Below are 26,480 nucleotides of genomic sequence, written 5' to 3'. Positions count from 1 at the left end.
AGTAGTATCTCATCTTCCTTTAAACTATATTTCATGCGCTATGCAAACCTAAAGTGATGATGACTTTAATAAACTAAATTAAGTGAACTATGGAACCAGTATCTCATCTTCCTTTAGTATATCTCATCTCAAACGTCAACATCTTACTTAAACAAACATGATGCGATTAGCTCAAGAGAAACTATGCCACGATGAAGCTTTCCATTCGTTGTTCTAGTCCGTACCCGGATCTTGTGGGGTTGAGGTTGTACTGCATGCACGGTGGAGGGGCGCAACGGCCAAGAGAACGAGCAGAACGCCAAGCCGAATTCATACCTTAAGGATGGTATGCGCGAAGAGATGGGATCGCCCGCCGCGGTCGCCGCCGATTCAGCCGGCGCAGATCCGGCCTTCTTCTTCTTCGGTGACTGCGTGGGGGGCTGGGGTTGGTTGGGTGGAGGACGAGGACGATGAATTTATTCCTCTCGCCGGGCAGGTCAAGGACGGAGAAGGTCAGGAGCGGCGAGCGGCGACGAATAGATCGGAGGAGGATTCTGAACTGGATCGAGTAGACATGGATCTAGTCCTCAGGTGATCGGTTCAAGAAAAGATATTTCCCCCTGGACCATTATGCCCTTATCGCAATTAACATATTAAATTTAATCAATTAAAATTCCCCGCAAGATCTGACGGCTAATAAAAATCAGACGTGATCAGACATGTAAGTACTGCTAAGTACTCCGAGTACTAACCCAATCACCGTAAAACAGCTCTTAAAAAAATGTTCTACGTGTATTTGAATATTGTTCACCATACATAGAATTTTCGGATACGTATTGAACATTTTGTGAAAATACATTGAACAATTTGCGAATACACATTGAACATTGTGTAATATATATTGAACAAAATTAAGAAACATAGTGAACAATTGTATACTCATTGAATAACCAAAACCAAAATAGAAAAAATCAATATATATATATATATATATATCCATTTTTTATATCCATTGAACATCTTTATATCCATCGAACATTTTAAATAATACACGATGAACATTTTTGAAACAATATGAATACATGTGTCGAACAATTTTTGAATATGCATTCAACATTTAGTAAAACCATTGAAAAATTACATAATATATGATGAACATTTCTATGATACACGACGAACATTTTTATATGCAAAGGTGAACAATTTTCATAATATACAATGAACATTTTGCTTTATACAATGAAATTTTATGTAATACACGGTGATCTTTTTTAAAATTTGGTGAAAGTTTTTGAATACATGAAATTTTTTCCAATTCGCGATCTTTTTCTTTTCCAAAAAAAACGTCGTACCAGAAATAGTGCGGTTAGTGTTGTTGTTAAATTTCTCGCGCTGTAATGAATCACTAGGTTGTAGTAGATGTACTGGTTAGGCACGCTGCGTCGTAACTAAACGGTGCGAGATCGAATTCTGTTGGAGCAGGTTTTTTAGGAGTTTTTTCTCTACGTGTTCCCTACCAGATAGCGACAGTGGGCGCTAGTTGCCTGTACTGGCGCTTAATGCGCCGTATAGGAGCTCCCTAGAAATCACCACCGTCAGTCCATATGCCCTAGCTATTCGTCTTCTCCCGACAATTTATCTGCCTGCATCGGCGAGTACTCCAAGCTCTGCGGCAAGGACCCCGCATGCACCGCCATGGTCGAGACGACCTCTCGCGATGATGCCGACAGCGTCAAGGGCATGTTCGACGAGCTCGCCAAGGTCGGTGGAGACAACTTTGATTTTGCTTCTACGGCATGGCCGTGGGGGCACGCCGCCCTTCGCGCGGCCGTCGACGAGCATGGGGCCTGCCCCGACAACAAGACGGTCGGAGAGTTCGCAGGCGAGCACTGCTTCGGCGACCTCGGCGCGGCATGCAAGGATCCGAGCTGCACCGACGGTGCTCACATCAAATGCGACCGCACGGCGTCGAGGTTCTGCTACATCAAGGCCAACCCCGCCCACAAGAATGCCACACAGCAAAACTTGGATTGCTTCAAGGGCTGTTGCGAACAGAAGAGCACAAGTGAAGACTGCCGTAAAGTATGCATCGTCAAGATTCTGGCCGCTTGAAAATGCATGCATGCATCTCGTCCTCGTATAAGTTTTGTCCGAAGTCAAAATATCTTTATTTTGACCAAACTTATAGAAAAAAGCATCAATATTTACCATGTCAAATCAATAGTGTTAGATTCATTATGAAATGAAGTTTCATAGTATGTATATATGGTATTGTAGAGGTTGACAAATGTACCGGAGGGAGTACTTCATTTCAGAGTCCTTCATTCATGTTTTCACATGCATGTATTCATCTCATTTTGTTGTTGCTTTTTTTTGTACATCCAATTTGTTTGTTTGTTTTTGTGAAAAGAACATTCATTTTGTTGCTGCTAGCAGAATTTGATGTGTTTGCATCTTGGCAGAATTTCTTAGTGCACGAGTGGCACGCCTGTTTTCTCTTGTTGCATGGCTAGGGAGGTTACAAGCATGTTTTTTTTGGCTCAGAAGAAGATAATAGAAAGGAGAAAAGCAAAACCGTATGTCCTCTTTTGTGTACTTGTGTTGTGACCGGTGAAATGATTTATTTATTTTTGCGGGTGAAAATGAATTGAGAGAGCTGACAAACTCAGCTCCAATATTGCCATGATGGGCAATATATTTTTTCTCTCCAATAAATTACTACCGGGAAATGATTATATGACGAGTGTGTGCATCCTTCGAGCACTCGGTGAAGGCTGCTAACCGAGGGCATATAACAAATATAGACCATGTTTGCAGAAAAACTACCAAAAATTACAATGCTAATTTGATATATTTTTGAAAGTACATTCTATGACGTATTTAATGATAACTAATTTGGTATTGTGTTTGTTGATAGTTTTCATATAAACTTGAACAATTTTTGTACCCTTTGACTCTAGACAAACATTGTGTAGGATCGAGAGTATACCAACTAGAGGCGGGGAGGGTGGGGGGTCAATGGGATTATTTTCAAAACTTCGAGACAAAACAACAGAAGTAATACTACAATAGGAACAACACAAGCGCATGAAGACAAGCAGGCTAAACCAGTACGACTAAGCAAAACTATCGATGAAAGCGATGATAATCTTCCTAGTGTAGTGGTAGAGAACTCTCGCGACAGCAATGGTCACACAGAAAGGAAGCAACACAAACACCATGGAGGACAATATGACGAAACAGATCACGATACTAAATACACCCTACTGAGAAATGTTCATCAGAGCATAACTCAGCTGATAACAAAGTAGCACAAGATAATCAAGAGACGAGCATACAGACAAACTATCTTAAGCTTGGCAAATTGAAATGCACTGAACAGCATAGCCATGCTACACATAATAAACAAAGGAAGATATATGATCACAATTATCTATCGAAACACAGAGTACAGAAGATAAACTACTGAAAGAACTGCAATAGAGTCGAAATAACTAATGGTGCTCGAAGACGATATTGATTATTTGATAGACCAATTCACTCTTCTGCCAAAGAGCTACGTCTGGTTGAAGGGACTTGGGATTCAACCCAAAAGATAAACTCTCTTCGTTCTAATCTTCTTCAACGTGATGTTGATAAGACTTCAGTTGAATTCAGCTAGGATAGATCATTACTGGCAATGTCCAAACCTTCAACAAACTTGCTTCGCGGACTACAATTACTCTTGGTTGCTGAAAACTTTGACTTGGTGAAAAAAACTACTCTTTGACATTCAAGCCTACACTATTCATCTAGAGAGTGTGCAACTCTTAAAAGTAATAGGTACAAAAACTCTCAACTCAGATCTACTGTGATTTCAATCGTTGACCGGTCAACTATTGACTAAAAAAATAAAAAAAAAATAAAAAATCCAATTTTTTTGCATAAAAATTGAAAAAAATCATGAATTCAAAAATGTTCATGGATTTGAAAGAAGTTCACAAACTTTAAAAAATTCATCAAATTGGAAAAAAGTTCATCGAATTTGAATAAACATTTATCAAATTTGAAAAACGTTCATCAGTTTTCAAAAAGAAATCATAAAATTTGAATAAGTTCATCAAAAAATGAAAATTTTCATCAAAATTTGAAAACAAATCTTCAATTTTCCAAAAAGTTCATCATAAAATGAAAAAAGTTCATGAATTTATTTTTTTCCCATCGAGTAAGGAAGAAGGAAAATTTTGAAAAAAACGGAAAATGAAAAAAAGGAAAGAAAAAATGGAAAAGGGAAAGAAGAAGAAGAAGAAGAAACGATAAAAAAGGAGTAACTTATCAGATCCTGTTGTGTGATGTGGTGGTTAGTGTGTCCCTCAATGCAGGAAATCGGTGGTTTGATTCACTCCTAGGGCGCTTTTTTTTTGCATTTTAAAAATAGATAAACAAAGGGAATCTAGACCAGCCCAGCGCGGAGGGCTGTGTGTTCCCATTTGCTAAATGTACTAAGAAGCGCACTTATACATAAAGGAACAAGAAGGAAGCCCTATTTGTTAGGCCCATGCATGAAGATGGCACAAACAACCGTCCTCCGACGCAGTCTGACTGAAGCAATCAAAGGCCGCGATCCTCCGCAGATCGATAACAGGGAATACTATTTGGCGCACGGGCCATCGACTCGACCGCACGAGTAACCCCCCCTCCCCCCTACGTGCTGGTTTATGTATGGGCCGGCCCATTTTCGGGTTTCATTCCAAGTGGATTTTTCTGGTTTTCCTTATATTTTTCTTTCTTTTTCTTTTTTTGTCTTTCGTTTATGTTTCTTCATCGGTTTATTTTTTTACTTATTTCTCATTTTTTTCGTTTTACATTTCAATTTGTGAAAGTATTTTAGTTTGTGAACATTTTTAAAAACCCTATTTTTTGAAACCATGAATGTTCATTTTTAAAATTCATGAACAGTTTTTTTCAAATCTAGAACATTGTTTTACAAATTTTCGAATATTGTCTTAGGTCATGAATTTTTTTGAAATCATGAAGATTTTTTGGAATCATGATCATTTTTTAAATTCAAGAATATTTTTTTGAAATCTTCAACATTTTTCGAATTCATAATTTTTTATAAATTTGTGATAATTATCATAAATTGTGAACATTTACCGAATTGGTGAACATTTTTTTTTTGAGATCGTGAACATTTTTGAATTCATTAACAATTTTTAAATTCGTGAATATTTTTTATGAGTTCGTGAACATTCTCTTAAATCTTGTACATTTTTTGAATTCGTGAACATTTCTTGAAATGGTGAACATTTTCGAAATCATTAACATTTTTTAAATTCATTAACTATTTTTAAATTCATGAACATTTTTGCACAAATTCGTGAACATTTTCGAGTTCTCGAGCATTTTTTGAATTCATTCATTTTTCAAAATTCAATACTTTTCTGAAGTCTAGAACTGTTTTATATCCTGAATTGTTGACAAAACAAAAGGGAAAAATCAGGGGGTGTTCCGGCCCGCACATGGGCCCGCCCTGAAGGGCGTGTTGGGGAGCGAGGGGATGCGCGCGGCCGGTTCCCGACACGCGGGTCGCCGAGTAGGAGGTCCCATCGACGATGATCTGTACAAATGCGCCATGACTTGCACGTGCTCTAGGCTACCTCCCATCCAATTCTCCTATCGTTCCGTCGCTGTTCTGCTATTCCAGGTTCACCGCCGCCAGTAGATCATCCGCGCCACTCGACTTCGATAAGCGACAACGTCGTTGGGCGGGCGGTTTCTTGAACCTGAGGGTGTTCAACGGGCGCAATAACTTGTATTCGCTTCGACGCTTGGACCTCTCCAAGGTCGACTTGTTCTACCAGACACCTGAAGAAGCGGCCACGCACACCAAGGTGGTGCCGACGCTCACGCCCGCCAAGGCGTCGACACCCAACATAAGGAGAATCTGCAAGGCTGACTTGGAGATGGCGGCACCCAAGATCAAGCCGCCGACAACCCTGGTGACTGTGAGGCCGCCAGTCCTTCTGGACGTTCATTCGCTCTGTGACTTTCTTCGTGACAACATTGGAGAACAAGGTCACCGTCGCCGACCACGCCAACTACATCTTCCGCTTCGACACCGATACTGACTCCGTGCTCACCATGTCGAGCCTACACGAGCAAAAGAACACGCCGTTGGCAGTCTCCTTGCCCGGCACTGCGACGTCCTCCCGCTGCCACCTTTCATCATCCACAACAAGCACACCTCCGTTAGCCCCTACGTCGTCATTAGCAGCGACACCATCGGTTATGCCGAGGACATCGGCACCTACTTTCCACACCATGACTCGCGAGTGGAGCAAGACCAACGACTAGCTCATGCCGTTCCACGACAAAGGCGGACTACGCCCCGGAGCTCAGGCTCTGGTTCGGTGTTTATCGCCACTTCTCCTATGTCGTTAAACTCTTCGATGTCGTAAGAGGGGAGGAGCCACTGGCTGAGGAGATTCAGATATGGGTGGATGGTGACCTGCCAAAGGAGTGGCACCCGAGCACTGGTCTCAACACCAATGTCAAGGTCAGGATCGCGGACTTCGATCTTGGTATCTTAATTTCTCCCTGTGTAAAACTTTATTTACAAAAATTTAGAGAGAGGGAGGGAGGGATGGATATTGGGCCTCCGGTTGGTTGGTTGGTTGCAGATCCAATATCCGACTTGGGAGAAAGAGAAATTACCTCCGCCTGCCACTCTCCTCTCATCTCTCTCCCTCTCCCTGCGACGAGCGAGCGAGCGGCTCCCCTCCCCTCGCCTCCCCTAGGGTTTCGCCCTCCGCCGTCCCCGTCCCCGACCACCTCCGCTGCCGCGGCCCACCCCCACCGAGCTCCCACGCTGCCAGATCCGCCGCCCAGGCCCCGCTCTCGCCGCCTCCGCCGGCCTCCAGCTTCGGGACAAGCTGAGCTTCACCTAGATCGGGACAGACAAGGTGCGCATTTCGTCCTTCTCATCACTCTATCTATGTATGTATGTATGGATTCCTCAGCCGCCGCCGACTTTCGCTAGATTTTCATTATTACTACTGTAGCTAACAAAGAGTACAATAAGCTTAAGCTCCAAGCAAGTTAGTTAGTTACCTGGTGAGTGAGCGACTGACTGACTGACTTTGGCCAAATTTTCCGACATGTCTTAGTTTGTGATGCGGTAATGTTCGTTTATTTAGCATTCAGATTCACTAGTCAATTTGTGAATGCCATGCTGCATTCCTTGTTGTACAAATGATGCCGCACATGCTCTGAGTGATGCAGCTTTATGCTTTGGAAGATACACACACACACACACACACACACACACACACACACACACACACACACACACATATATATATATATGATTGACCCTGCCTATATTCTATGAAACATCATGGTTAGCCACTTGACAAGTTTCGTGCACCTGGTTTGAGCTTCAGAAAAAACCACTTACGTTTCCATTGTTGGGTGCAGATGATTGACATGATTTCAGCTGTCCAAGACCTTAGTGGGCTGACCACCAGGGAACTTAGCGAGATGCTCAAGGAGTCCGACAGCTTCGTCTTGCAGTCCAAGGCGCAAAACGGAGGTCCAGAGCAGGTGCTTGCTTATTAGGAGGTAAAATGTTCACACCTGTTTCAGCCACCCTTTCGCTCACGCGTCTTCTCTGCAGGTGGACATGGAGAAGCTTGTCTCATCGCTTCCTCTCCATCTTCTTGCTCTAAGTTTGGATATCGCAAGAGGCACAGATTTGACATATGTGCTCCGTGGCGTGCGCTTTTTGCATTGCTTGTCTGAGCTAGCAACTCGCCACACAAAGCTGGAGCAGGTGAACTTCTCGTTATTTAACACTGGCTCGTCCGTTTCATCATATATGAATTTCTTACCCTGTTCATTTGAATCTTGATGTTCCGCGACTTCTCTCTTTCTCCATGTCATAGTTGACCCATGCATCACATCATATGGTCTTTGTGTCTTGTCTCCGATAAAGCTTAATTCGTTCAGTAATTTTGGTTTTACTGTATGATTAAATGCTAAATGAGTAAAAGATGAGCATTGAGTCACAATCCTTGTTTATCTTCGTGCAGGTTCTTCTGGATGATGTCAACTTATCTGAACAAGTTATGGACCTGATATTCTATCTGCTGTCCGTTCTGTCCCACTGGAAGAAGGTTCGGCAACCACCAAATTATTTATTGAGGGCGGCATGCTTTTACTTAACTGTTACCATTTCATTACTAATTTCTGGTAACAGCTATTGTTCTGAATTAGGAAGATCATCTCGGCGCTTCTCCCTTCATGCATTCATCACTTGTAGCAGGAAATCTTCATCTGATGACAAATTACTTCTCATCTCTGTGGCATGAACTTGTTCATATTCTTCTTGCACATCCAAAGGTAAGTAGTAGGTAACCCATATGGTAATTTAGTGATTATTTCGTTCCATGGCTTGATTCTGAATAAACAGTGAAATATAAAAGCATATAACTAGCTTCCAGAATTTATAACATGTTAATGTTTAAATTCTACTCCCTCCATCCCATAATATAAGATCATTTTTTACACTATGATAGTGTCAAAAAAATGTCTTATATTATGGGGCGGAGAGAGTATTTTTTAACCTTGCCCCTATTTTGCATTGCTTTTGATTTCTGAACTCCCAGATTTTGTTGTTTTTCATCATCACGGTCAACTTTTCTGTAATAATCTTGTTGCGCTGCATGTTGTTTCATAAATGATAATGACATGTTTATCGCTGGTTTTGTCCTCATCCTGAATAGAATTTGTAACATATTGCGGAGTGTCAACTCTTTTCTTAGAGATTCCAATCAAATTCATTTATACTTGTGGTGTTTTGTGGTTCAACCAGATTAGTAACAAGTGTAGATTACAGGCTGAAATTCATTTATCGCTGGTTTTGTGATTCCAATCTGAGCTAAAATTAGTAGTATTCCTAAAATGTGCCAACTTCTGCGCTATATTATTACAGGCTGTTATCCGCAGGCATCATTTTATTATATAATACTAAGAGATTATGTTTAGTATTTAAACCTTTAGCTATTCTACTGGGTTATCTGAACCTTAGTTGCTGATAAGTTTTTGCTGACTACTGTTTAGTTATTGATTCCTGTTTCGTTTATACATCTCAGTAGAAAGATATTTCGGTAGAAAAAAAGCAAACACCTGACCTTCTCCTAGTTCTTTCTTTGTGTACTCCCTGGATCACTATGGCATCCTTTGATATGAATGTTATACCAGCAAGACATAGATCTGCCTGTTAGGTACTTTGTATTCAATCTGTTCATCTCTGTTAATATTTGCTGTTTTGTGGTCAGGTTGATATCTTTATGGATGTAGCCTTTGATAGTCTGCACGAAGATATGAGGTTATTGAGTGTCAGGCTATCAACATTGGGCACCAAAGCCTTTCCTGTTGGCCCTTTTGACTCACAATTCACTTACTTCATATGCCAGCAGTGCGAAGCATCATTGCAATTTCTTTTGTCACTGTGCCAGCAGAAGTTATTCCGAGATCGTATTTTAAAAAACAAGGTCCCGTATATCCCTATGCGTCTCATTTCCTTGTATTTTTTTTGAAATACATTTCCTTGCATTTTTAGTTCCACTGTTAAGGGAACAACTGCTGAATGTGAGCTCCTTTTCTTCTTTATGATTTATAAAGATATACTTGTTTCGGCATACTGATCAGTGATGCAAATAGAATTATATCACACTAACTCATAATTGTTCTCTCCCTAAAAAAAACTCATTACTTGTTCTCCAGTTTTAGTTCAATTCCATCTCGTTACCCCCTTGCATAAGATTTCCAGAAAATAGATTAACTGATTAACCTAGACTAATCTAGTGTGCGGAATAATACTTTAATTTAGTGACACATACATCTTCCTTTCTTTTCTACTAAAAGAAGTGAGTATGTACTCAAATATGTTACTGTTTCTGTATATCATTACATCGTGTATGCCCTCGGAGGATATTGACTTAAGAAGTTACTAAATGCAGGAGCTCTGTAGAAATGGAGGTATACTGTCACTCTCGTTCACAATATTGAAGTTAGGTGTTCCAGAATGGCTGAAAGGATCAACTGATATCGCGTCTTCCATTTCCAGACAGAAGGCTAAAATCCTTTCTATCGTAAGTTTGTCATGAGTCTTGAATTACTTTGTTTAATCCAAGTACTGCTACTGTCTACTGCCAGTGTTGAGTTCATAACTAGCGTGAATCTGAAAGTATTTCTTACCTCGATGAAGTCGCCACTTTACCAAAGAGCATGCAACTAGGGCTGGAGGTTAGTTCTCCTAGGTCTGACCACAGCTGGGGTTGAAATTACTCCTTTTCTGCAGCATCTGAAAATATCATTTGGGTCCTATCAAATTTATCACAATGATTACTGCAGGTTCTTGATTTGCTGAAGATCGCATTTGGAAGAAAACAAAAACCTGCTGCCGGTTCCCATGATAAGAGTTACCCCGTGGGTTCTAACCTTCCTTCATAACTAATACTGTAAGCTTTGAAACCGACTGCTTTTAACACCTACCTAGGGTTATATATAGTCTTTTTGCAACTGCAAAACTGTTACTAATTCAATTCTGTTCATCTTTTCTGTAGATTCCCTTTCTGACACAAATTTTGGCGACTCCTCATGATGAGTTTGTCTCGAGTTGGTGCTCTGTCGATCTGCCAGTGATAGAAGATGATGCTAATCTGGATTATGATCCATTTGGTGCAGCTGACCTGGCACTGTTAGCTGCTTCAAATATGCTGACTGAAGCTAAAGTTAACTATTCATGCAATTTTCGCTCTATCAGCATGCCTTCAATACAATATGCAGACAAGAACATCCTGTGTGGTGAAAATAATAGCAAATTTGCACGTCTTTGTTCCAAACATATGCGAAGGTCAGAACTTCTCTTAGTTGCTATGAGATGCCGTATGATTTTTTGTGTGACCTTGTTAAACGCAAGTTCCGTTGTCATGCATGTTAACAGAGCAAGAAAGAGACCTCTTTCTTCAGAAATTCCAGAAATACTTGTTATCAGAGAGTCCCAAGCCATCATTGGACCATCCAGCAGCTGATGAGATCACTATAGTTTGTACAAACTTGGGTACAATCACTTGTATTTTTGTTTTATAAATTTGTTGTGATTATGTTAATTCATCGCATTGCATATCTAACGTCTCCTTTTGCTGGTTTTGCAGGATCTTTGTCCCATTATGCTAAATCATTAATCCCTGGTAACTTGTTAAATGAGGAAGATGTGCAACTATTAAGGTGGGTAATGTCATTTTGAGTGGTCCTTGGTGTGCCACATAGAAACAATATTCTTTATACTTTTCTTGTTGTATGCCTGATTGGTTTAAATTTGTTGCCCTCACCTGGCAACTTCTTTGTTGATGCTTCTCTAAGCTTTACCTTTCCTCTCTGCAGTGATTTTGCTTATAAGTTGCAACGTTGGTGTAAATCGCAAGTTGGACAGAGAATATCGCAGGTTTGTTTGCTTTACTCATTGGTCTCAAACATCATACCAAAGCATTATGTTTAGGCTCTCTGTTCTCTGGTTCTCAAGGGATAATCTGTAAAATTAGTAAATTACATTTCTGCAAGTATAGTTTTAAAGTGTATAATGTCGTCAGGCAAATTCATTGTTTCTTTTGTATGGCTGGTGTGATGGGTGTGCTCAATGTGTAAAATAGAAAATAGCCTGGAACCATGCATGGGGTGCCAGCTTCATACTTCTTAGCAGTCTACTCAAAAGTTTTTGCCAGTACCTCATTTTCTTATGTTAGATGATTTCATTATGTGATGTTTTAGGTGGCAAAAAGTGACGTCACATCAGAAATGAAGGGCTAGCGTTCCAGATCCCAATATGGATGGCCCTCCTAAGGTAACATTATCGATTACATTAATATTAGCCATTGACTTGGTAATGTATTTGATCCCAATCCAAAATTGATGCTAGCAGGATGTGCAAAACATCGAAGAGTCTATGGCGACGCCCCCCATGAAACAAGATGGAAATGCTAGGGATGAGACTCCAAGAAACCGTGCCACTACAAATGGTGGGGTCCTGCAAAATTCAGTCGGTCAGAACCTAATCCATCTTGGCGTTGCGAGGACGACTAGCGCGGGCTATCCGGGTCCCAGTACTGCTACCAGCATGGAGGTCCCACGCTGCAGAAGTGTAGACCATTTCAAAACACCAGAACCTAGCAAGGAAAGTGGTCTCCGGGACGAGGATGAGAGGCAGCCTGCTAGTAGTAGGAGGAGAGGAAAGAAGCAAACCATCATGAATGACGGGCAGGTAAATGAAATTGAGAATGCTCTGGTTGATGAGCCCGAGATGCATAAGAATGCCGCTTCCCTTCAGACATGGGCAGAGAAGCTGAGTGGGCTTTGTCTGATTAATTAATGAAAATGCGTCCTTGCTTTTCAGGGTGCGGAGATCACATCATTGCAACTAAAGAATTGGTAAGGTGAAATTATCCGTCTTCTTTCCTAGGAATGTACTGTTGCATAATATAACCAGCTCTTAGTCCTTCAAATTTCGTTATTCCTGTATCATACAGATTTTCTTTTGTGCCTGCATTCTGTATCTGTTTGTAATAATAGGCTTTTATTTTAAATTCTATCTAGGCTGAAGAACAGAAAAGCCAAGCTTGCTCGTATCGCGAAAGAAAGAGGAGTGCCATACGATGGCGAGGGTGCCGAGTGCCGACAAGTCATCTACACCAGCTACTTCTCAGTTGGGCGACTCCTCAGAGAGTGCTGGTGAGGAGAGCTATTTGCCGCCTTCAAGAGTGCTGAATGCTCTAGGCTTATCCAACTCCAAGGGCAGCAGCAGGCTCGTTACCCCAGACTCCAGCGAGCCAACCACACAAGACATGATGACGAGCCGCCCCGCCCGTTCACAAGGTCAAGGTCATTCGAACCTGGCCGCCCCGTTCTGCTGATGGACAACGAAGGGTGAGATCTTCCAGGTTGAGGGCAGGGCACAGGGAAAGAGCCTGGCGGAGAGCCACATCTGCATCATCGACGTCGCTGAGCTCAAGGTTGAGAAGTGGAGGGAGCTCCGACACCCTTCTGAGGCATCCGGGAGGACTTTCCAGGAGGCGGAGTCGAGGCACGGCGGCGTGATGAGGGTGGCCTGGGATGTCGTCAGGCTTGCTCCAGTGGCAACGTAGGGTGGTTGGTTCCCTTTTGTGGTGTCGGGAATGTAGAAAGAAGCTGCCCTCGGGCCCCGTCTGGGCGGGCGGGCGTCGAGAAGGTACAAACAGCGAGTAGAGATGAGAGAAGCTTCGCTGTCAATCTAGGATGTGAAGCCAGCCTTATTGTAACTAGTGTTTGGAGAAAGCCAGCCTCCCTCCCTGTCATCTGTGTATCCTTTCCTTCCTTATGTTGCATCCTCTTGTTAGGGTTTACTAGTTGTGCTATATCCGTCGCATTGCAACGCTGGTATGTTGCCATGTGACACACAAACAAATGTATCTTTGGTTTCTGATAACTGAGAATGTTGATAAGAAACATGCACTTGAGGCGTTTGGGTTCAAACTTTTAGGTCGGGGAAGGATTGGAAGCAGGTGCATTTATCCATATACATGATCACAGGAAATGCGGTTCTAGCGAAAACCTCAAGGTGCTGGTCATGTATCCATCAAGATGCTCAGTCTCATTTAAATTAGAGCACCAAGTGGTGCTGATATTTTCTGCTAATATATTGAAGCTAATGATGCTACCATCTAATCTTGGTGGTCTAATCTTTTGATTCACTGGAAACTTGGCATGGCACCGATTTAAAGTTTAAACAGGTGAACATGACCACCAAACTGGAAGTGTAAACCTACATTGAAATCTTAAATGAAGTTTGTTTTGGGTTTTGGATGCCATTTTTTTTTCGAAAATTTGGGCGGGCTCCAATGCCAAGGAACCTGTTGGTTGACGTCACCCACCCACCAAACCGGAACACTCTCTCTCTCTGACGGGACGCCGGGAGCTGCATCTCAACCGTCCACGGCTGGAAGGAGGCACAGGATCAGCCCGAGCTTTCCTTTCCTTTATAAGAAGGCTGCCACCCCACCCGCTTCTCCCATCGTCATTCTCTCTCTCTCTCTCTCTCTCTCTCTCTCTCTCTCTCTCTGTGGAGGGAGGGAGGGAGGCTTCCATTCCACCCCACTCCGCCCCGCCGCAGATCGAGACGAAACCCTAGCGGGTGGAGGAACCATGGCCGCCTCCTTCCGCCTCCTCCTCCTGGCCGCCTTGCTGCTCCCGGCCGCCGCCGCCGCCACCTACGGGCCGCAGCCGTGCGAGCCGGCCCTGCTGGCCACCAGGGTAGCCCGGTTCTGCGCGACGAACATCACCTCCGACGACTGCTGCGACCCGCTGCTGGCCGCCGTCGACCTTCATGGAGAGGCCTGCCTCTGCCGCGTCGCCGCCGAGCCCAAGCTCGCCGCGGCCGGACTCGACGCCACGGGCCTCCTCACCTCCTGCGGGGGACTGCTGCGCGCCGACCTCGCCGCCTGCCATTCCCAAGGTACGCGCGCCTCTCCCGCCCGATCGATCGATGCAGTTCAGTGTTGGATAGATTCGCCGCGCGCGAGGGGTTTTGCTTGTCCTTGTCCTTGTTGGTCTGGATCTGGAGTTGGTCTGGTCTGGATCAGTGTTGGTCGCTCGAATGGAGATAGATCCTCTCCTCTCCAGCGGAGGGAGGGAGAGTCAAAAGCCGGGGCAGGGAAACAACAGATGCATTGCAGCTTTAACCTGCCACGGAGTCTCTCTACTTTCTTATCCGTCCGTATCGTAGCTGCTCCATCGTCATCGTCTAATCAACTGCTGCTTCGCTTTGCCTTCTGCATGCGGTTTTCGAATTTCGGAATTATTCACTTGTTGTTGTTGTTGTTGTTTGTCGACCATGTACAGCAACAGGAACAGGACCTCGCACGCAGCCGCCTCACCTGCAGCGCGACGCCCACTCCAAGACCTCACCACGTAATTAAGCAAACCTCCATCGCCTTTCTACTTCCGATTCACCAGCGGCCTCCTCCATCTTAATTATCACTACGGGAATGGTTTTGCAGTTGCAGATGAGGCCACCACCGAGAAGCAGCCGCCTCACCACTCCAAGGCCAAGGCCCCGCTCGCGTCCGCTGCTGTCATCTCCCCGGCGCCACACTCGGGCGCCTCATCGTCCCACCTCCTCTACAGCAGCGCTGTCGTCCGAGACCATGTGTCCGGTACGGTAACTAGCACCAATCCACATGCTGCAGCTTCCTTAATTACTTACTTTCTGCTGCTGGTGTGGTGTGAATGTGATGATGCACTTGTGTGCTGCTGTACCTAGGCTACTAGCTTCTTGTCTTTGCCAGCAGGGAGGCCTTCACTGAAATATATCACTGAATCACTGAATCCATATGTAGTCGTGCTTGCTTTCTGAATCACTGAATTACTGAATCACTGAATTACTTACATGCTGCAGCTCTATTTCTGAATCACTGAATCCATATGTAGTCGTGCTTGCTTTCTTGCTCATCGAGTGAAACAGAGTCATGATGTTTGGGTTACAGATCGAGTGGCATCTATTTTTGCTCTCCTATGGTTTGTGAATGCAACAGTTAGGTACTGCTTCTATGCTATGCGATCGATATGTTCTGAATCACTACTGCTTCTAGCTCTATTTTTGAAGATGAACTACGTACGTACCCTGCTGCTATGCTGTGTGGTCGACATGCATGGTCTGAATCACTGAATCGATCTGTAGTTGTGCTTAGGACTCCTAGTTGTGCTTGCTTTCTGCTCATGTGTGATGATGCCTCTTCATTTGCTCCTCGATCTATGTCCATTCCATTTGATTTGTGGAGCAACGGTTTAGCTTTCTTCTTCTCTGTAGTGATTGATATATGCATGTTTAGCTTTCTTCGTACCCTGCTGCTATGCTATATATGTGATTGATATGATCTGAATCGATATGTAGTTCTAGTTGCTTTCTGCTCATGTGTGATGATGCCTCTTCATTTGCTCCTCGATCTATGTCCATTCCATTTGATTTGTGGAGCAACGGTTTAGCTTTCTTCTTCTCTGTAGTGATTGATATATGCATGTTTAGCTTTCTTCGTACCCTGCTGCTATGCTATATATGTGATTGATATGATCTGAATCGATATGTAGTTCTAGTTGCTTTCTGCTCATGTGTGATGATGCCTCTTCATTTGCTCCTCGATCTATGTCCATTCCATTTGATTTGTGGAGCAACGGTTTAGCTTTCTTCTTCTCTGTAGTGATTGATATATGCATGTTTAGCTTTCTTCGTACCCTGCTGCTATGCTATATATGTGATTGATATGATCTGAATCGATATGTAGTTCTAGTTGCTTTCTGCTCATGTGTGATGATGCCTCTTCATTTGCTCCTCGATCTATGTCCATTCCATTTGATTTGTGGAGCAACGGTTTAGCTTTCTTCTTCTCTGTAGTGATTGATATATGCATGTTTAGCTTTCTTCGTACCCTGCTGCTATGCTATATATGTGATTGATATGATCTGAATCGATATGTAGTTCTAGTTGCTTTCTGCTCATGTGTGATGATGCCTCTTCATTTGCTCCTCGATCTATGTCCATTCCATTTGATTTGTGGAGCAACGGTTTAGCTTTCTTCTTCTCTGTAGTGATTGATATATGCATGTTTAGCTTTCTTCGTACCCTGCTGCTATGCTATATATGTGATTGATATGATCTGAATCGATATGTAGTTCTAGTTGCTTTCTGCTCATGTGTGATGATGCCTCTTCATTTGCTCCTCGATCTATGTCCATTCCATTTGATTTGTGGAGCAACGGTTTAGCTTTCTTCTTCTCTGTAGTGATTGATATATGCATGTTTAGCTTTCTTCGTACCCTGCTGCTATGCTATATATGTGATTGATATGATCTGAATCGATATGTAGTTCTAGTTGCTTTCTGCTCATGTGTGATGATGCCTCTTCATTTGCTCCTCGATCTATGTCCATTCCATTTGATTTGTGGAGCAACGGTTTAGCTTTCTTCTTCTCTGTAGTGATTGATATATGCATGTTTAGCTTTCTTCGTACCCTGCTGCTATGCTATATATGTGATTGATATGATCTGAATCGATATGTAGTTCTAGTTGCTTTCTGCTCATGTGTGATGATGCCTCTTCATTTGCTCCTCGATCTATGTCCATTCCATTTGATTTGTGGAGCAACGGTTTAGCTTTCTTCTTCTCTGTAGTGATTGATATATGCATGTTTAGCTTTCTTCGTACCCTGCTGCTATGCTATATATGTGATTGATATGATCTGAATCGATATGTAGTTCTAGTTGCTTTCTGCTCATGTGTGATGATGCCTCTTCATTTGCTCCTCGATCTATGTCCATTCCATTTGATTTGTGGAGCAACGGTTTAGCTTTCTTCTTCTCTGTAGTGATTGATATATGCATGTTTAGCTTTCTTCGTACCCTGCTGCTATGCTATATATGTGATTGATATGATCTGAATCGATATGTAGTTCTAGTTGCTTTCTGCTCATGTGTGATGATGCCTCTTCATTTGCTCCTCGATCTATGTCCATTCCATTTGATTTGTGGAGCAACGGTTTAGCTTTCTTCTTCTCTGTAGTGATTGATATATGCATGTTTAGCTTTCTTCGTACCCTGCTGCTATGCTATATATGTGATTGATATGATCTGAATCGATATGTAGTTCTAGTTGCTTTCTGCTCATGTGTGATGATGCCTCTTCATTTGCTCCTCGATCTATGTCCATTCCATTTGATTTGTGGAGCAACGGTTTAGCTTTCTTCTTCTCTGTAGTGATTGATATATGCATGTTTAGCTTTCTTCGTACCCTGCTGCTATGCTATATATGTGATTGATATGATCTGAATCGATTCGTAGTTGCTTTCTGCTCATGTGTGATGATGCCTCTTCATTTGCTCCTCGACCCTGCTGCTATGCTATATATGTGATTGATATGATCTGAATCGATATGTAGTTCTAGTTGCTTTCTGCTCATGTGTGATGATCATGGCTTCTTCTTCATTTGCTAGCTCCTCGATCATTGTTGAACTCTGCTCTGATATATGCATGTTACTGAACTTTTATAACAAATGGTTGAACTTGATCAGGTGCAGGTGATGGGTACACCAACAAGTGCGCCGCGGAGCAGTTGGCAAACCAGCTAGTGCTAACCTGTGATACAAGCGAGAACACGCCAACTCCAAGTTGCTGCGAGATCATCTCTACGATCATGAAGCAGAGCTGTTTGTGCGAAGTTTGCGAGGAGCCGGAAGTTCGAGCGAGCACACATATGGCGCGAAAACACATTACTCTCTCTACACCATATGCGGTGGAGAGCAGGTGCTTCCTGGCCAGTGTGGACCGGTTAACTCCCCTCCTCCTCCTGCGACGCTCCAGCAGCCACCCCATCTTCATCGCATCGTGGCCGCGCATATCTGTGTCAACGCTGTTGCCTTCATTGTTAGGCGGCTTTCTTGGTTTACTGGCCATTGCGTATGTGTCAACGCTGTTGCCTTCATTGTGGCTTTCTTGGTTTGTTGCGTATGGAGTATACAGGCTAGTGCAATGGGCCAAGCTGCAGGGTAATCATATTAACACTAATCCCAACTTTTGCTTTGCTTTTCTTTTTTGTTGTGGATGACTGTTTCTCAAGTGCATTGTCATGGCCTGTAAACAAACAGGTTTTCTTGGAGGTGTTGCTCCACCTCCAGGACCAGCCGGGCCCCAGCTCCAGGAGCAGCAGCTGCAGCAGATGAGGGACGCCGCCGCATCCGCAGCAGAGGAACGGCTCGAAAGAGGAGCAGCAGCTGCCCGGGTTGCCGTCTAGACAGCGACCATTCATTGATCAGTTTCTTTGTCGGCTGTCTTTGTGGATCAACTCGATATGATGCATCGTTAGTGGTTGTGTTGAGTTTTTCACCTGCTCGTGCTGGATGCTTAATTGCTTGGGTCGAAAAAAACATGTACTATTGATTTGTCCCAGCTATAACATGTACTCAGGCATTGAGAATTCACTATTTGATCAACAGAGCTGCTTAGCGGTTGTTTGATGCATCGATAGTCAATGTAAACAACAACCACTAATCAGTTAGTAGTAGGCCAAGTATTATATAGACTGTTTCTTGGTATACTTCTTCTTGTCTCTGCTCTTGCAAGCTTGTTCAGCTCAGCTTCTGCCCTTTCTTTCAGCTGCTATTTCTGCTGCCTTTGCTTGAGCTTTTACATGCTCTTTCTCAATTCTTTTCTGAGCCGCATCCTCTGCTTTCTTCAACTGAGCTTCCAACTTGGCCTCTAGAATGGCTACATTCTTGCCTTGGTCTTATCCCTCTGTAGTGCAGAGCAAGCAATTTCTGTGCCATCTCAATGTGTCCATGGATGTTACTCTCCTGTACAACATGAAATAGATGAGTACAATGCATGAACAAGATGAAATGAACAGTGCCTATAGATAAAATTACCTGAGTAGAGACTGGTTCAGGGTTAGGTGCAGGCGCAGCAGGTGTTGTTGGAACATTTAGTGGTCCTGAATTCGGTGGAACTAAGCCATTTTTGAACCATTTCTATTATGATCTGGTAGTTCACAGTAGCTGCAGTGCATGCATAATCACCCCCATGCCTTGACAGTAGCTGCAGTCCATTCATCTTCTCCCATTCAGTCCTATCTTTGCAAGGATGTACGTACTATGTTGGCATAGGCTTTCTTGTGCATCTCAATGGAGTAACCCTTGTCCACTAGAGAAGAAGAGGATCAATGTTCTCTTGCCTCACGCAAGCAATGGCATGTGGACAAGGTACTCCTGATTGTTGCCATCGGTTGCAACTACACTTCTTTGTCTTGAGATCAACCACATAGTTAGTACCAGTAGAGCTAAACCTATCTCCAACTGAAAAGAGATTATCACAAAAACTCCCTCAACAAAACAGTTGCTTTAGTACTCTATATTTTTTTTCAACCAACTTCCTTATCTTATGACATACTAGAACATAAAAGCGCGCGTTGCTGTGCCCGTATATTTTATGGGAATAATAGGAAAAGATTCAATTATATAAGAAAATTTGGACATCACACAATAAGAGAAAGAAAAGGAGCATTTTGTAAAGTACATCAATATACTTTTTTGAGGGAATAGTACATCAATATACTTATGGTGGGGTATACGGGTTTTAAAATTGACACAGGTGACACTGCCATCTAAATTAGCATTTGAATTTCATAGTACAAAAAAGTTTGTCTAGCATTCATTTGGTAAGACATTCGAGTAAGTGGTGGAGCATGTCTCGATGGCACACGTCATTGTCCGGAGCCTTGACATCTTAGATGCTGCACAAAGGAAGCAAATGAATAAAGAATGATGCAATGAAACTATATGTAACCAAATACTCCCGTCCACTTATAACCGGACGGTGATGGAACTCGGGAACGCAACAGCCGGCCACCTTATGCACCATTAAGAAACAGCAAATTAATCAAGCAAACACAGGCTGTAGCACCACATACTTTTGTTTTTTGGAGAACAGCGCCACAGATCAGCCGGCCCAATCCCTCCACGAAGAACTCAGCTCGCGGCCCAACAGTCCGGTTCATGAGAAGGTGCCTAGAAAAACCTGTGGAGCAGCAGCCCTTTTGACGTGTTGGTTTGTCAGCTTGTGCAAGCGGATGAGGCGGACGAGGCCCAGAGAATGATGCGGGACGATAGAATCATCTGATGCGTTCGTGTGCCTAATCGGACGGCTTAGGACCCAAAATCGATGTGAGGAGGCATAGCTAGCTCAGTTTTACTGTTTAGTAATGACCTGTCCACTTTTCTTCCTCCTTTTGCTTGTTGTAGTGCCTTGTCACACTGCTAGGAAAATGCTTATACATAGAAGTTTACCGGTAGCGCCTGTTTGCCCCCCCCCCACACGCTACTAGCATGTACCAGTAGCGCCTGGTACAAAACGCGCTACTGCTACTGCGTAGCAGCAACGTTGGTTACCCTGGGCTGCATTGTTGTTATGTGGGCCGTAAGGCCAACACGTTAGCCCACTTAGCTGTAGCGTGGGCTGTGCGCCTGCCCCCCCCCTCCCGCACCATCACTTCGATCATCCCATTCCTGTCCCCTCCACCCGCCGCCGCCGACGCGGTTAGGGTTCCTCCTGTTGGAAATATGCCCTAGAGGCAATAATAAAAGAATTATTATATTTCCTTGTTCATGGATAATTGTCTATGTTCATGGCTATAATTGTTTGTCCGGAATCGTAAATACATGTGTGAAATAATAGACCACAATGTGTCCCTAGTGAGCCTCTAGTTGACTAGCTCGTTGATCAACAGATAAGTCATGGTTTCCTTGGCTATAGACATGGGGATGTCATTGAATAACGGATTCACATCATTTAGGAGAATGATGTGATGGACAGACCCAAACTAAGCATAGCATAAAGATCGTGTAGTTCGTTTGCTAGAGCTTTTGGCAAATGTCAAGTAATTTCTTAGACCATGAGGTTGTGCAACTCCCGGATACCGTATGAGTGCTTTGGGTGTGCCAAACGTTCACAACGTAACTGGGTGGCTATAAGGTACACTAGGCTAAAAGTGTCTGTTGGGTTGGCACGAAGATTGGGATTTGTCACTCCGTGACGGAGAGGTATCTCTTGGGCCCACTCGGTAATGCATCATCATAGCTCAATGTGACCAAGGTTGGTCACGGGATCATACGGTACGAGGTATCTCGCTGCTATTCATCAACCTCTCCTTCCTTTGGAAAGGGAAGACGTCATCCGCTCCGTACGTGTGTTGAACGCGGAGGCGCCGTCCGTTCGGCGCTTGGTAACGGTGATTTGGATCACGGCGAGTACGACTCCATCATCCACGTTCTAGTGAACGCTTCCGCTCGCGATCTACAAAGGTATGTAGATGCAATCTGAATACTCGTTGCTAGATGAACTCATATATGGATCTTGGTGAAACCGTAGGAAAATTTTTGTTTTCTGCAACGTTCCCCAACAGTGGCATCATGAGCTAGGTCTATGCGTAGTTCTCTTTGCACGAGTAGAACACAATTGTTGTGGGCGTAGATGTTGTCAACTTTCTTGCCGCCTACTAGTCTTATTTTGCTTCAGCGGTATTGTGGGATGAAGCGGCCCGGACCAACCTTACACGTACGCTTACGTGAGACCGGTTCCACCGACTGACATGCACTAGTTGCATAAGGTGGCTGGCGGGTGTCTGTCTCTCCCACTTTAGTTGGAGCGGATTCGACGAAAAGGGTCCTTATGAAGGGTAAATAGAAGTTGAGAAATCACGTTATGGCTTTTACGTAGGTAAGAAAACGTTCTTGCTAGAACCCTATTGCAGCCACGTAAAACTTGCAACAACAATTAGAGGACGTCTAACTTGTTTTTGCAGCAAGTGCTTTGTGATATGATATGGCCAAAGTTGTGATGAATGATGAATGATATATATGTGATGTATGAGATCATGTTCATGTAATAGGAATCACGACTTGCATGTCGATGAGTATGACAACCGGCAGGAGCCATAGGAGTTGTCATTATTTTTTATATGACCTGCGTGTCATTGGAAACGCCATGTAAATTACTTTACTTTATTGCTAAACGTGTTAGCCTTAGTAGTAGAAGTAATAGTTGGCGAGCGACTTCATGGAGACACGATGATGGAGATCATGATGATGGAGATCATGGTGTCATGCCGGTGACAAGATGATCATGGAGCCCCAAGATGGAGATCAAAGGAGCTATATGATATTGGCCATATCATGTCACTATTATTATTTGATTGCATGTGATGTTTATCATGTTTTGCATCTTGTTTACTTAGAACGACGGTAGTAAATAAGATGATCCCTCATAATAATTTTAAGAAAGTGTTCCCCCTAACTGTGCACCGTTGCGACAGTTCGTTGTTTTGAAGCACCAATTTGATTAGATGAACTTAATTATCATGAACTTAGTCTAAAATCTTTACAATGTGTCTTGTAGATCAAATGGCCCACGCTAATGTTGCCCTCAACTTCAACGCATTCCTAGAGAAAACCAAGCTGAAAGATGATGGCAGCAACTATACGGACTGGGTCCGGAACCTGAGGATCATCCTCATAGCTGCCAAGAAAGATTATGTCCTAGAAGAACCGCTAGGTGAAGCACCATTCCCAGCAAACCAAGACGCTATGAACGCCTATCAGTCACGTGCTGATGATTACTCCCTCGTTCAGTGCGTCATGCTTTACAGCTTAGAACCGAGGCTCCAAAAGCGTTTTGAGCAACACGGAGCATATGAGATGTTCGAGGAGCTGAAAATGGTTTTCCAAGCTCATGCCCGGGTCGAGAGATATGAAGTCTCCGACAAGTTCTTTAGTTGTAAGATGGAGGAAAATAGCTCTGTCAGTGAACACATACTCAAGATGTCTGGGTTGCACAACCGCTTGACTCAGCTGGGAGTTAATCTCCCGGATGACGCGGTCATTGACAGAATCCTTCAGTCGCTTCCACCAAGCTACAAGAGCTTTGTGATGAACTTCAATATGCAGGGGATGGAAAAGACCATTCCCGAGGTATATTCAATGCTGAAATCAGCGGAGGTGGAGATCAAAAAGGAACATCAAGTGTTGATGGTCAATAAAACCACCAAGTTCAAGAAAGGCAAGGGCAAGAAGAACTTCAAGCAAGTTGCCGGAAGAAGTCAAAGTATGGACCCAAGCCTGAGACTGAGTGCTTTTATTGCAAAGGGAAGGGTCATTGGAAGCGGAACTGCCCCAAATACTTAGCGGACAAGAAGGCCGGCAACACTAAAGGTATATGTGATATACATGTAATTGATGTGTATCTTACCAGTGCTCGTAGTAGCTCCTGGGTATTTGATACCGGTGTTGTTGCTCATATTTGTAACTCAAAGCAGGAGCTGGGGAATAAGCGGAGACTGGCGAAGGACGAGGTGACGATGCGTGTCGGGAATGGTTCCAAGGTCGATGTGATCGCCGTCGGCACGCTACCTCTACATTTACCTACGGGATTAGTTTTGAACCTCAATAATTGTTATTTAGTGCCAAGTTTGAGCATGAACATTGTATCAGGATCTCGTTTAATTCGAGATGGCTACTCATTTAAATCCGAGAATAATGGTTGTTCTATTTATATGAGTGATATGTTTTATGGTCATGCTCCGATGGTCAATGGTTTATTCTTAATGAATCTCGAACGTGATGTTACACATATTAATAGTGTGAATACCAAAAGAATTAAAGTTGATAACGATAGTCCCACATACTTGTGGCACTGCCGCCTTGGTCACATTGGTGTCAAGCGCATGAAGAAGCTCCATGCTGATGGACTTTTAGAGTCTCTCGATTATGAATCATTTGACACATGCGAACCATGCCTTATGGGCAAAATGACCAAGACTCCATTCTCCGGAACAATGGAGCGAGCAACCAACTTATTGGAAATCATACATACTGATGTGTGCGGTCCAATGAGTGTTGAGGCTCGCGGAGGATATCGTTATGTTCTCACTCTCACTGATGACTTGAGTAGATATGGGTATGTCTACTTGATGAAACACAAGTCTGAGACCTTTGAAAAGTTCAAGGAATTTCAGAATGAGGTAGAGAATCAACGTGACCGAAAAATAAAGTTCTTACGATCAGATCGTGGAGGAGAATATTTAAGTCACGAATTTGGCACACACTTAAGGAAATGTGGAATCGTTTCACAACTCACGCCGCCTGGAACACCTCAACGTAATGGTGTGTCCGAACGTCGTAATCGCACTCTATTGGATATGGTGCGATCTATGATGTCTCTTACTGATTTACCGCTATCATTTTGGGGATACGCTCTAGAGACAGCCGCATTCACTTTAAATAGGGCACCGTCTAAATCCGTTGAGACGACACCGTATGAATTATGGTTTGGGAAGAAACCTAAGCTGTCGTTTCTAAAAGTTTGGGGATGCGATGCTTATGTCAAGAAACTTCAACCTGAAAAGATCGAACCCAAGTCGGAAAAATGCGTCTTCATAGGATACCCTAAGGAAACCATTGGGTATACCTTCTACCTCAAGTCCGAAGGCAAGATCTTTGTTGCTAGGAATGGATCCTTTCTAGAGAAAGAGTTTCTCTCGAAAGAAGTAAGTGGGAGGAAAGTGGAGCTTGATGAAGTACTGCCTCTTGAAACGGAGAGTAGTGCAGCTCAGGAAAATGTTCCTGTGGTGCCTGCACCGATTAGAGAGGAGGTTAATGATGATGATCAAGATACTTCGGATCAAGCTCCTACTGAACTTCGTAGGTCCACAAGGACACGTTCCGCACCAGAGTGGTACGGCAACCCTGTCCTGGAAATCATGTTGTTAGACAACGGTGAACCTTGGAACTATGAAGAAGCAATGGCGGGCCCAGATTCCAACAAATGGCTAGAGGCCATGCAATCCGAGATAGGATCCATGTATGAAAACAAAGTATGGACTTTGACAGACTTGCCCGATGATCGGCGAGCGTTAGAAAATAAATGGATCTTTAAGAAGAAGACGGACGCGGATGGTAATGTTACCATCTATAAAGCTCGACTTGTCGCTAAGGGTTATCGGCAAGTTCAAGGGGTTGACTACGATGAGACTTTCTGTCCCGTAGCGAAGCTGAAGTCCGTCCGAATCATGTTAGCAATTGCCGCATACTATGATTATGAGATATGGCAAATGGACGTCAAAACAGCATTCCTTAACGGCTATCTTAAGGAAGAACTGTATATGATGCAGCCGGAAGGTTTTGTCGACCCTAAGAATGCTAACAAGGTATGCAAGCTCCAGCGATCCATTTATGGGCTGGTGCAAGCATCTCGGAGTTGGAACATTCGCTTTGATGAGATGATCAAGGCGTTTGGGTTTATGCAGACTTATGGAGAAGCCTGCGTTTACAAGAAAGTGAGTGGGAGCTCTGTAGCATTTCTCATATTATATGTAGACGACATACTTTCGATGGGAAATGATATAGAACTTTTGGACAACGTTAAGGCCTACTTGAATAGGAGTTTTTCAATGAAGGACCTTGGAGAAGCTGCTTATATATTAGGCATCAAGATCTATAGAGATAGATCGAGACGCCTCATCGGTCTTTCACAAAGTACGTAACTTGACAAGATATTGAAGAAGTTCAATATGGATCAGTCCAAGAAGGGGTTCTTGCCTGTATTGCAAGGTGTGCGATTGAGCACGGCTCAATGCCCGACCACGGCAGAAGATATAGAAGAGATGAGTGTCATCCCCTATGCCTCAGCCATAGGATCTATTATGTATGCCATGCTGTGTACCAGACCTGATGTAAACCTTGCCATAAGTTTGGTAGGTAGGTACCAAAGTAATCCCGGCAAGGAACACTGGACAGCGGTCAAAATATCCTAAAGTACCTGAAGGACCAAGGATATGTTTCTCGTTTATGGAGGTGACGAAGAGCTCGTCGTAAAGGGTTACGTCGACGCTA

General features: G+C 43.5%; 1 long non-coding RNA gene and 1 pseudogene across 1 annotated transcript; both read left to right on the top strand.

Annotated features, from left to right (window-relative positions):
- The first annotated feature begins 6,631 nt into the window (after window positions 1-6,631).
- Window positions 6,632-13,514, top strand: LOC125534911 (annotated as a pseudogene).
- A 5,031-nt stretch (window positions 13,515-18,545) lies between these two features.
- Window positions 18,546-19,136, top strand: LOC125540546. The gene is made up of 2 exons (XR_007297340.1): window positions 18,546-18,590; window positions 18,690-19,136. It is a non-coding gene; the product is annotated as an uncharacterized LOC125540546 (long non-coding RNA).
- The last annotated feature ends 7,344 nt before the right edge of the window (window positions 19,137-26,480 follow it).

The sequence above is a fragment of the Triticum urartu genome, chromosome 2 (assembly GCF_003073215.2).
Source record: "Triticum urartu cultivar G1812 chromosome 2, Tu2.1, whole genome shotgun sequence".
Classification (NCBI taxonomy): Eukaryota; Viridiplantae; Streptophyta; class Magnoliopsida; order Poales; family Poaceae; genus Triticum; species Triticum urartu.
The sequence above is the reverse complement of the archived record's forward strand: the minus strand, read 5'-3'. Positions and strand labels throughout refer to the sequence as shown.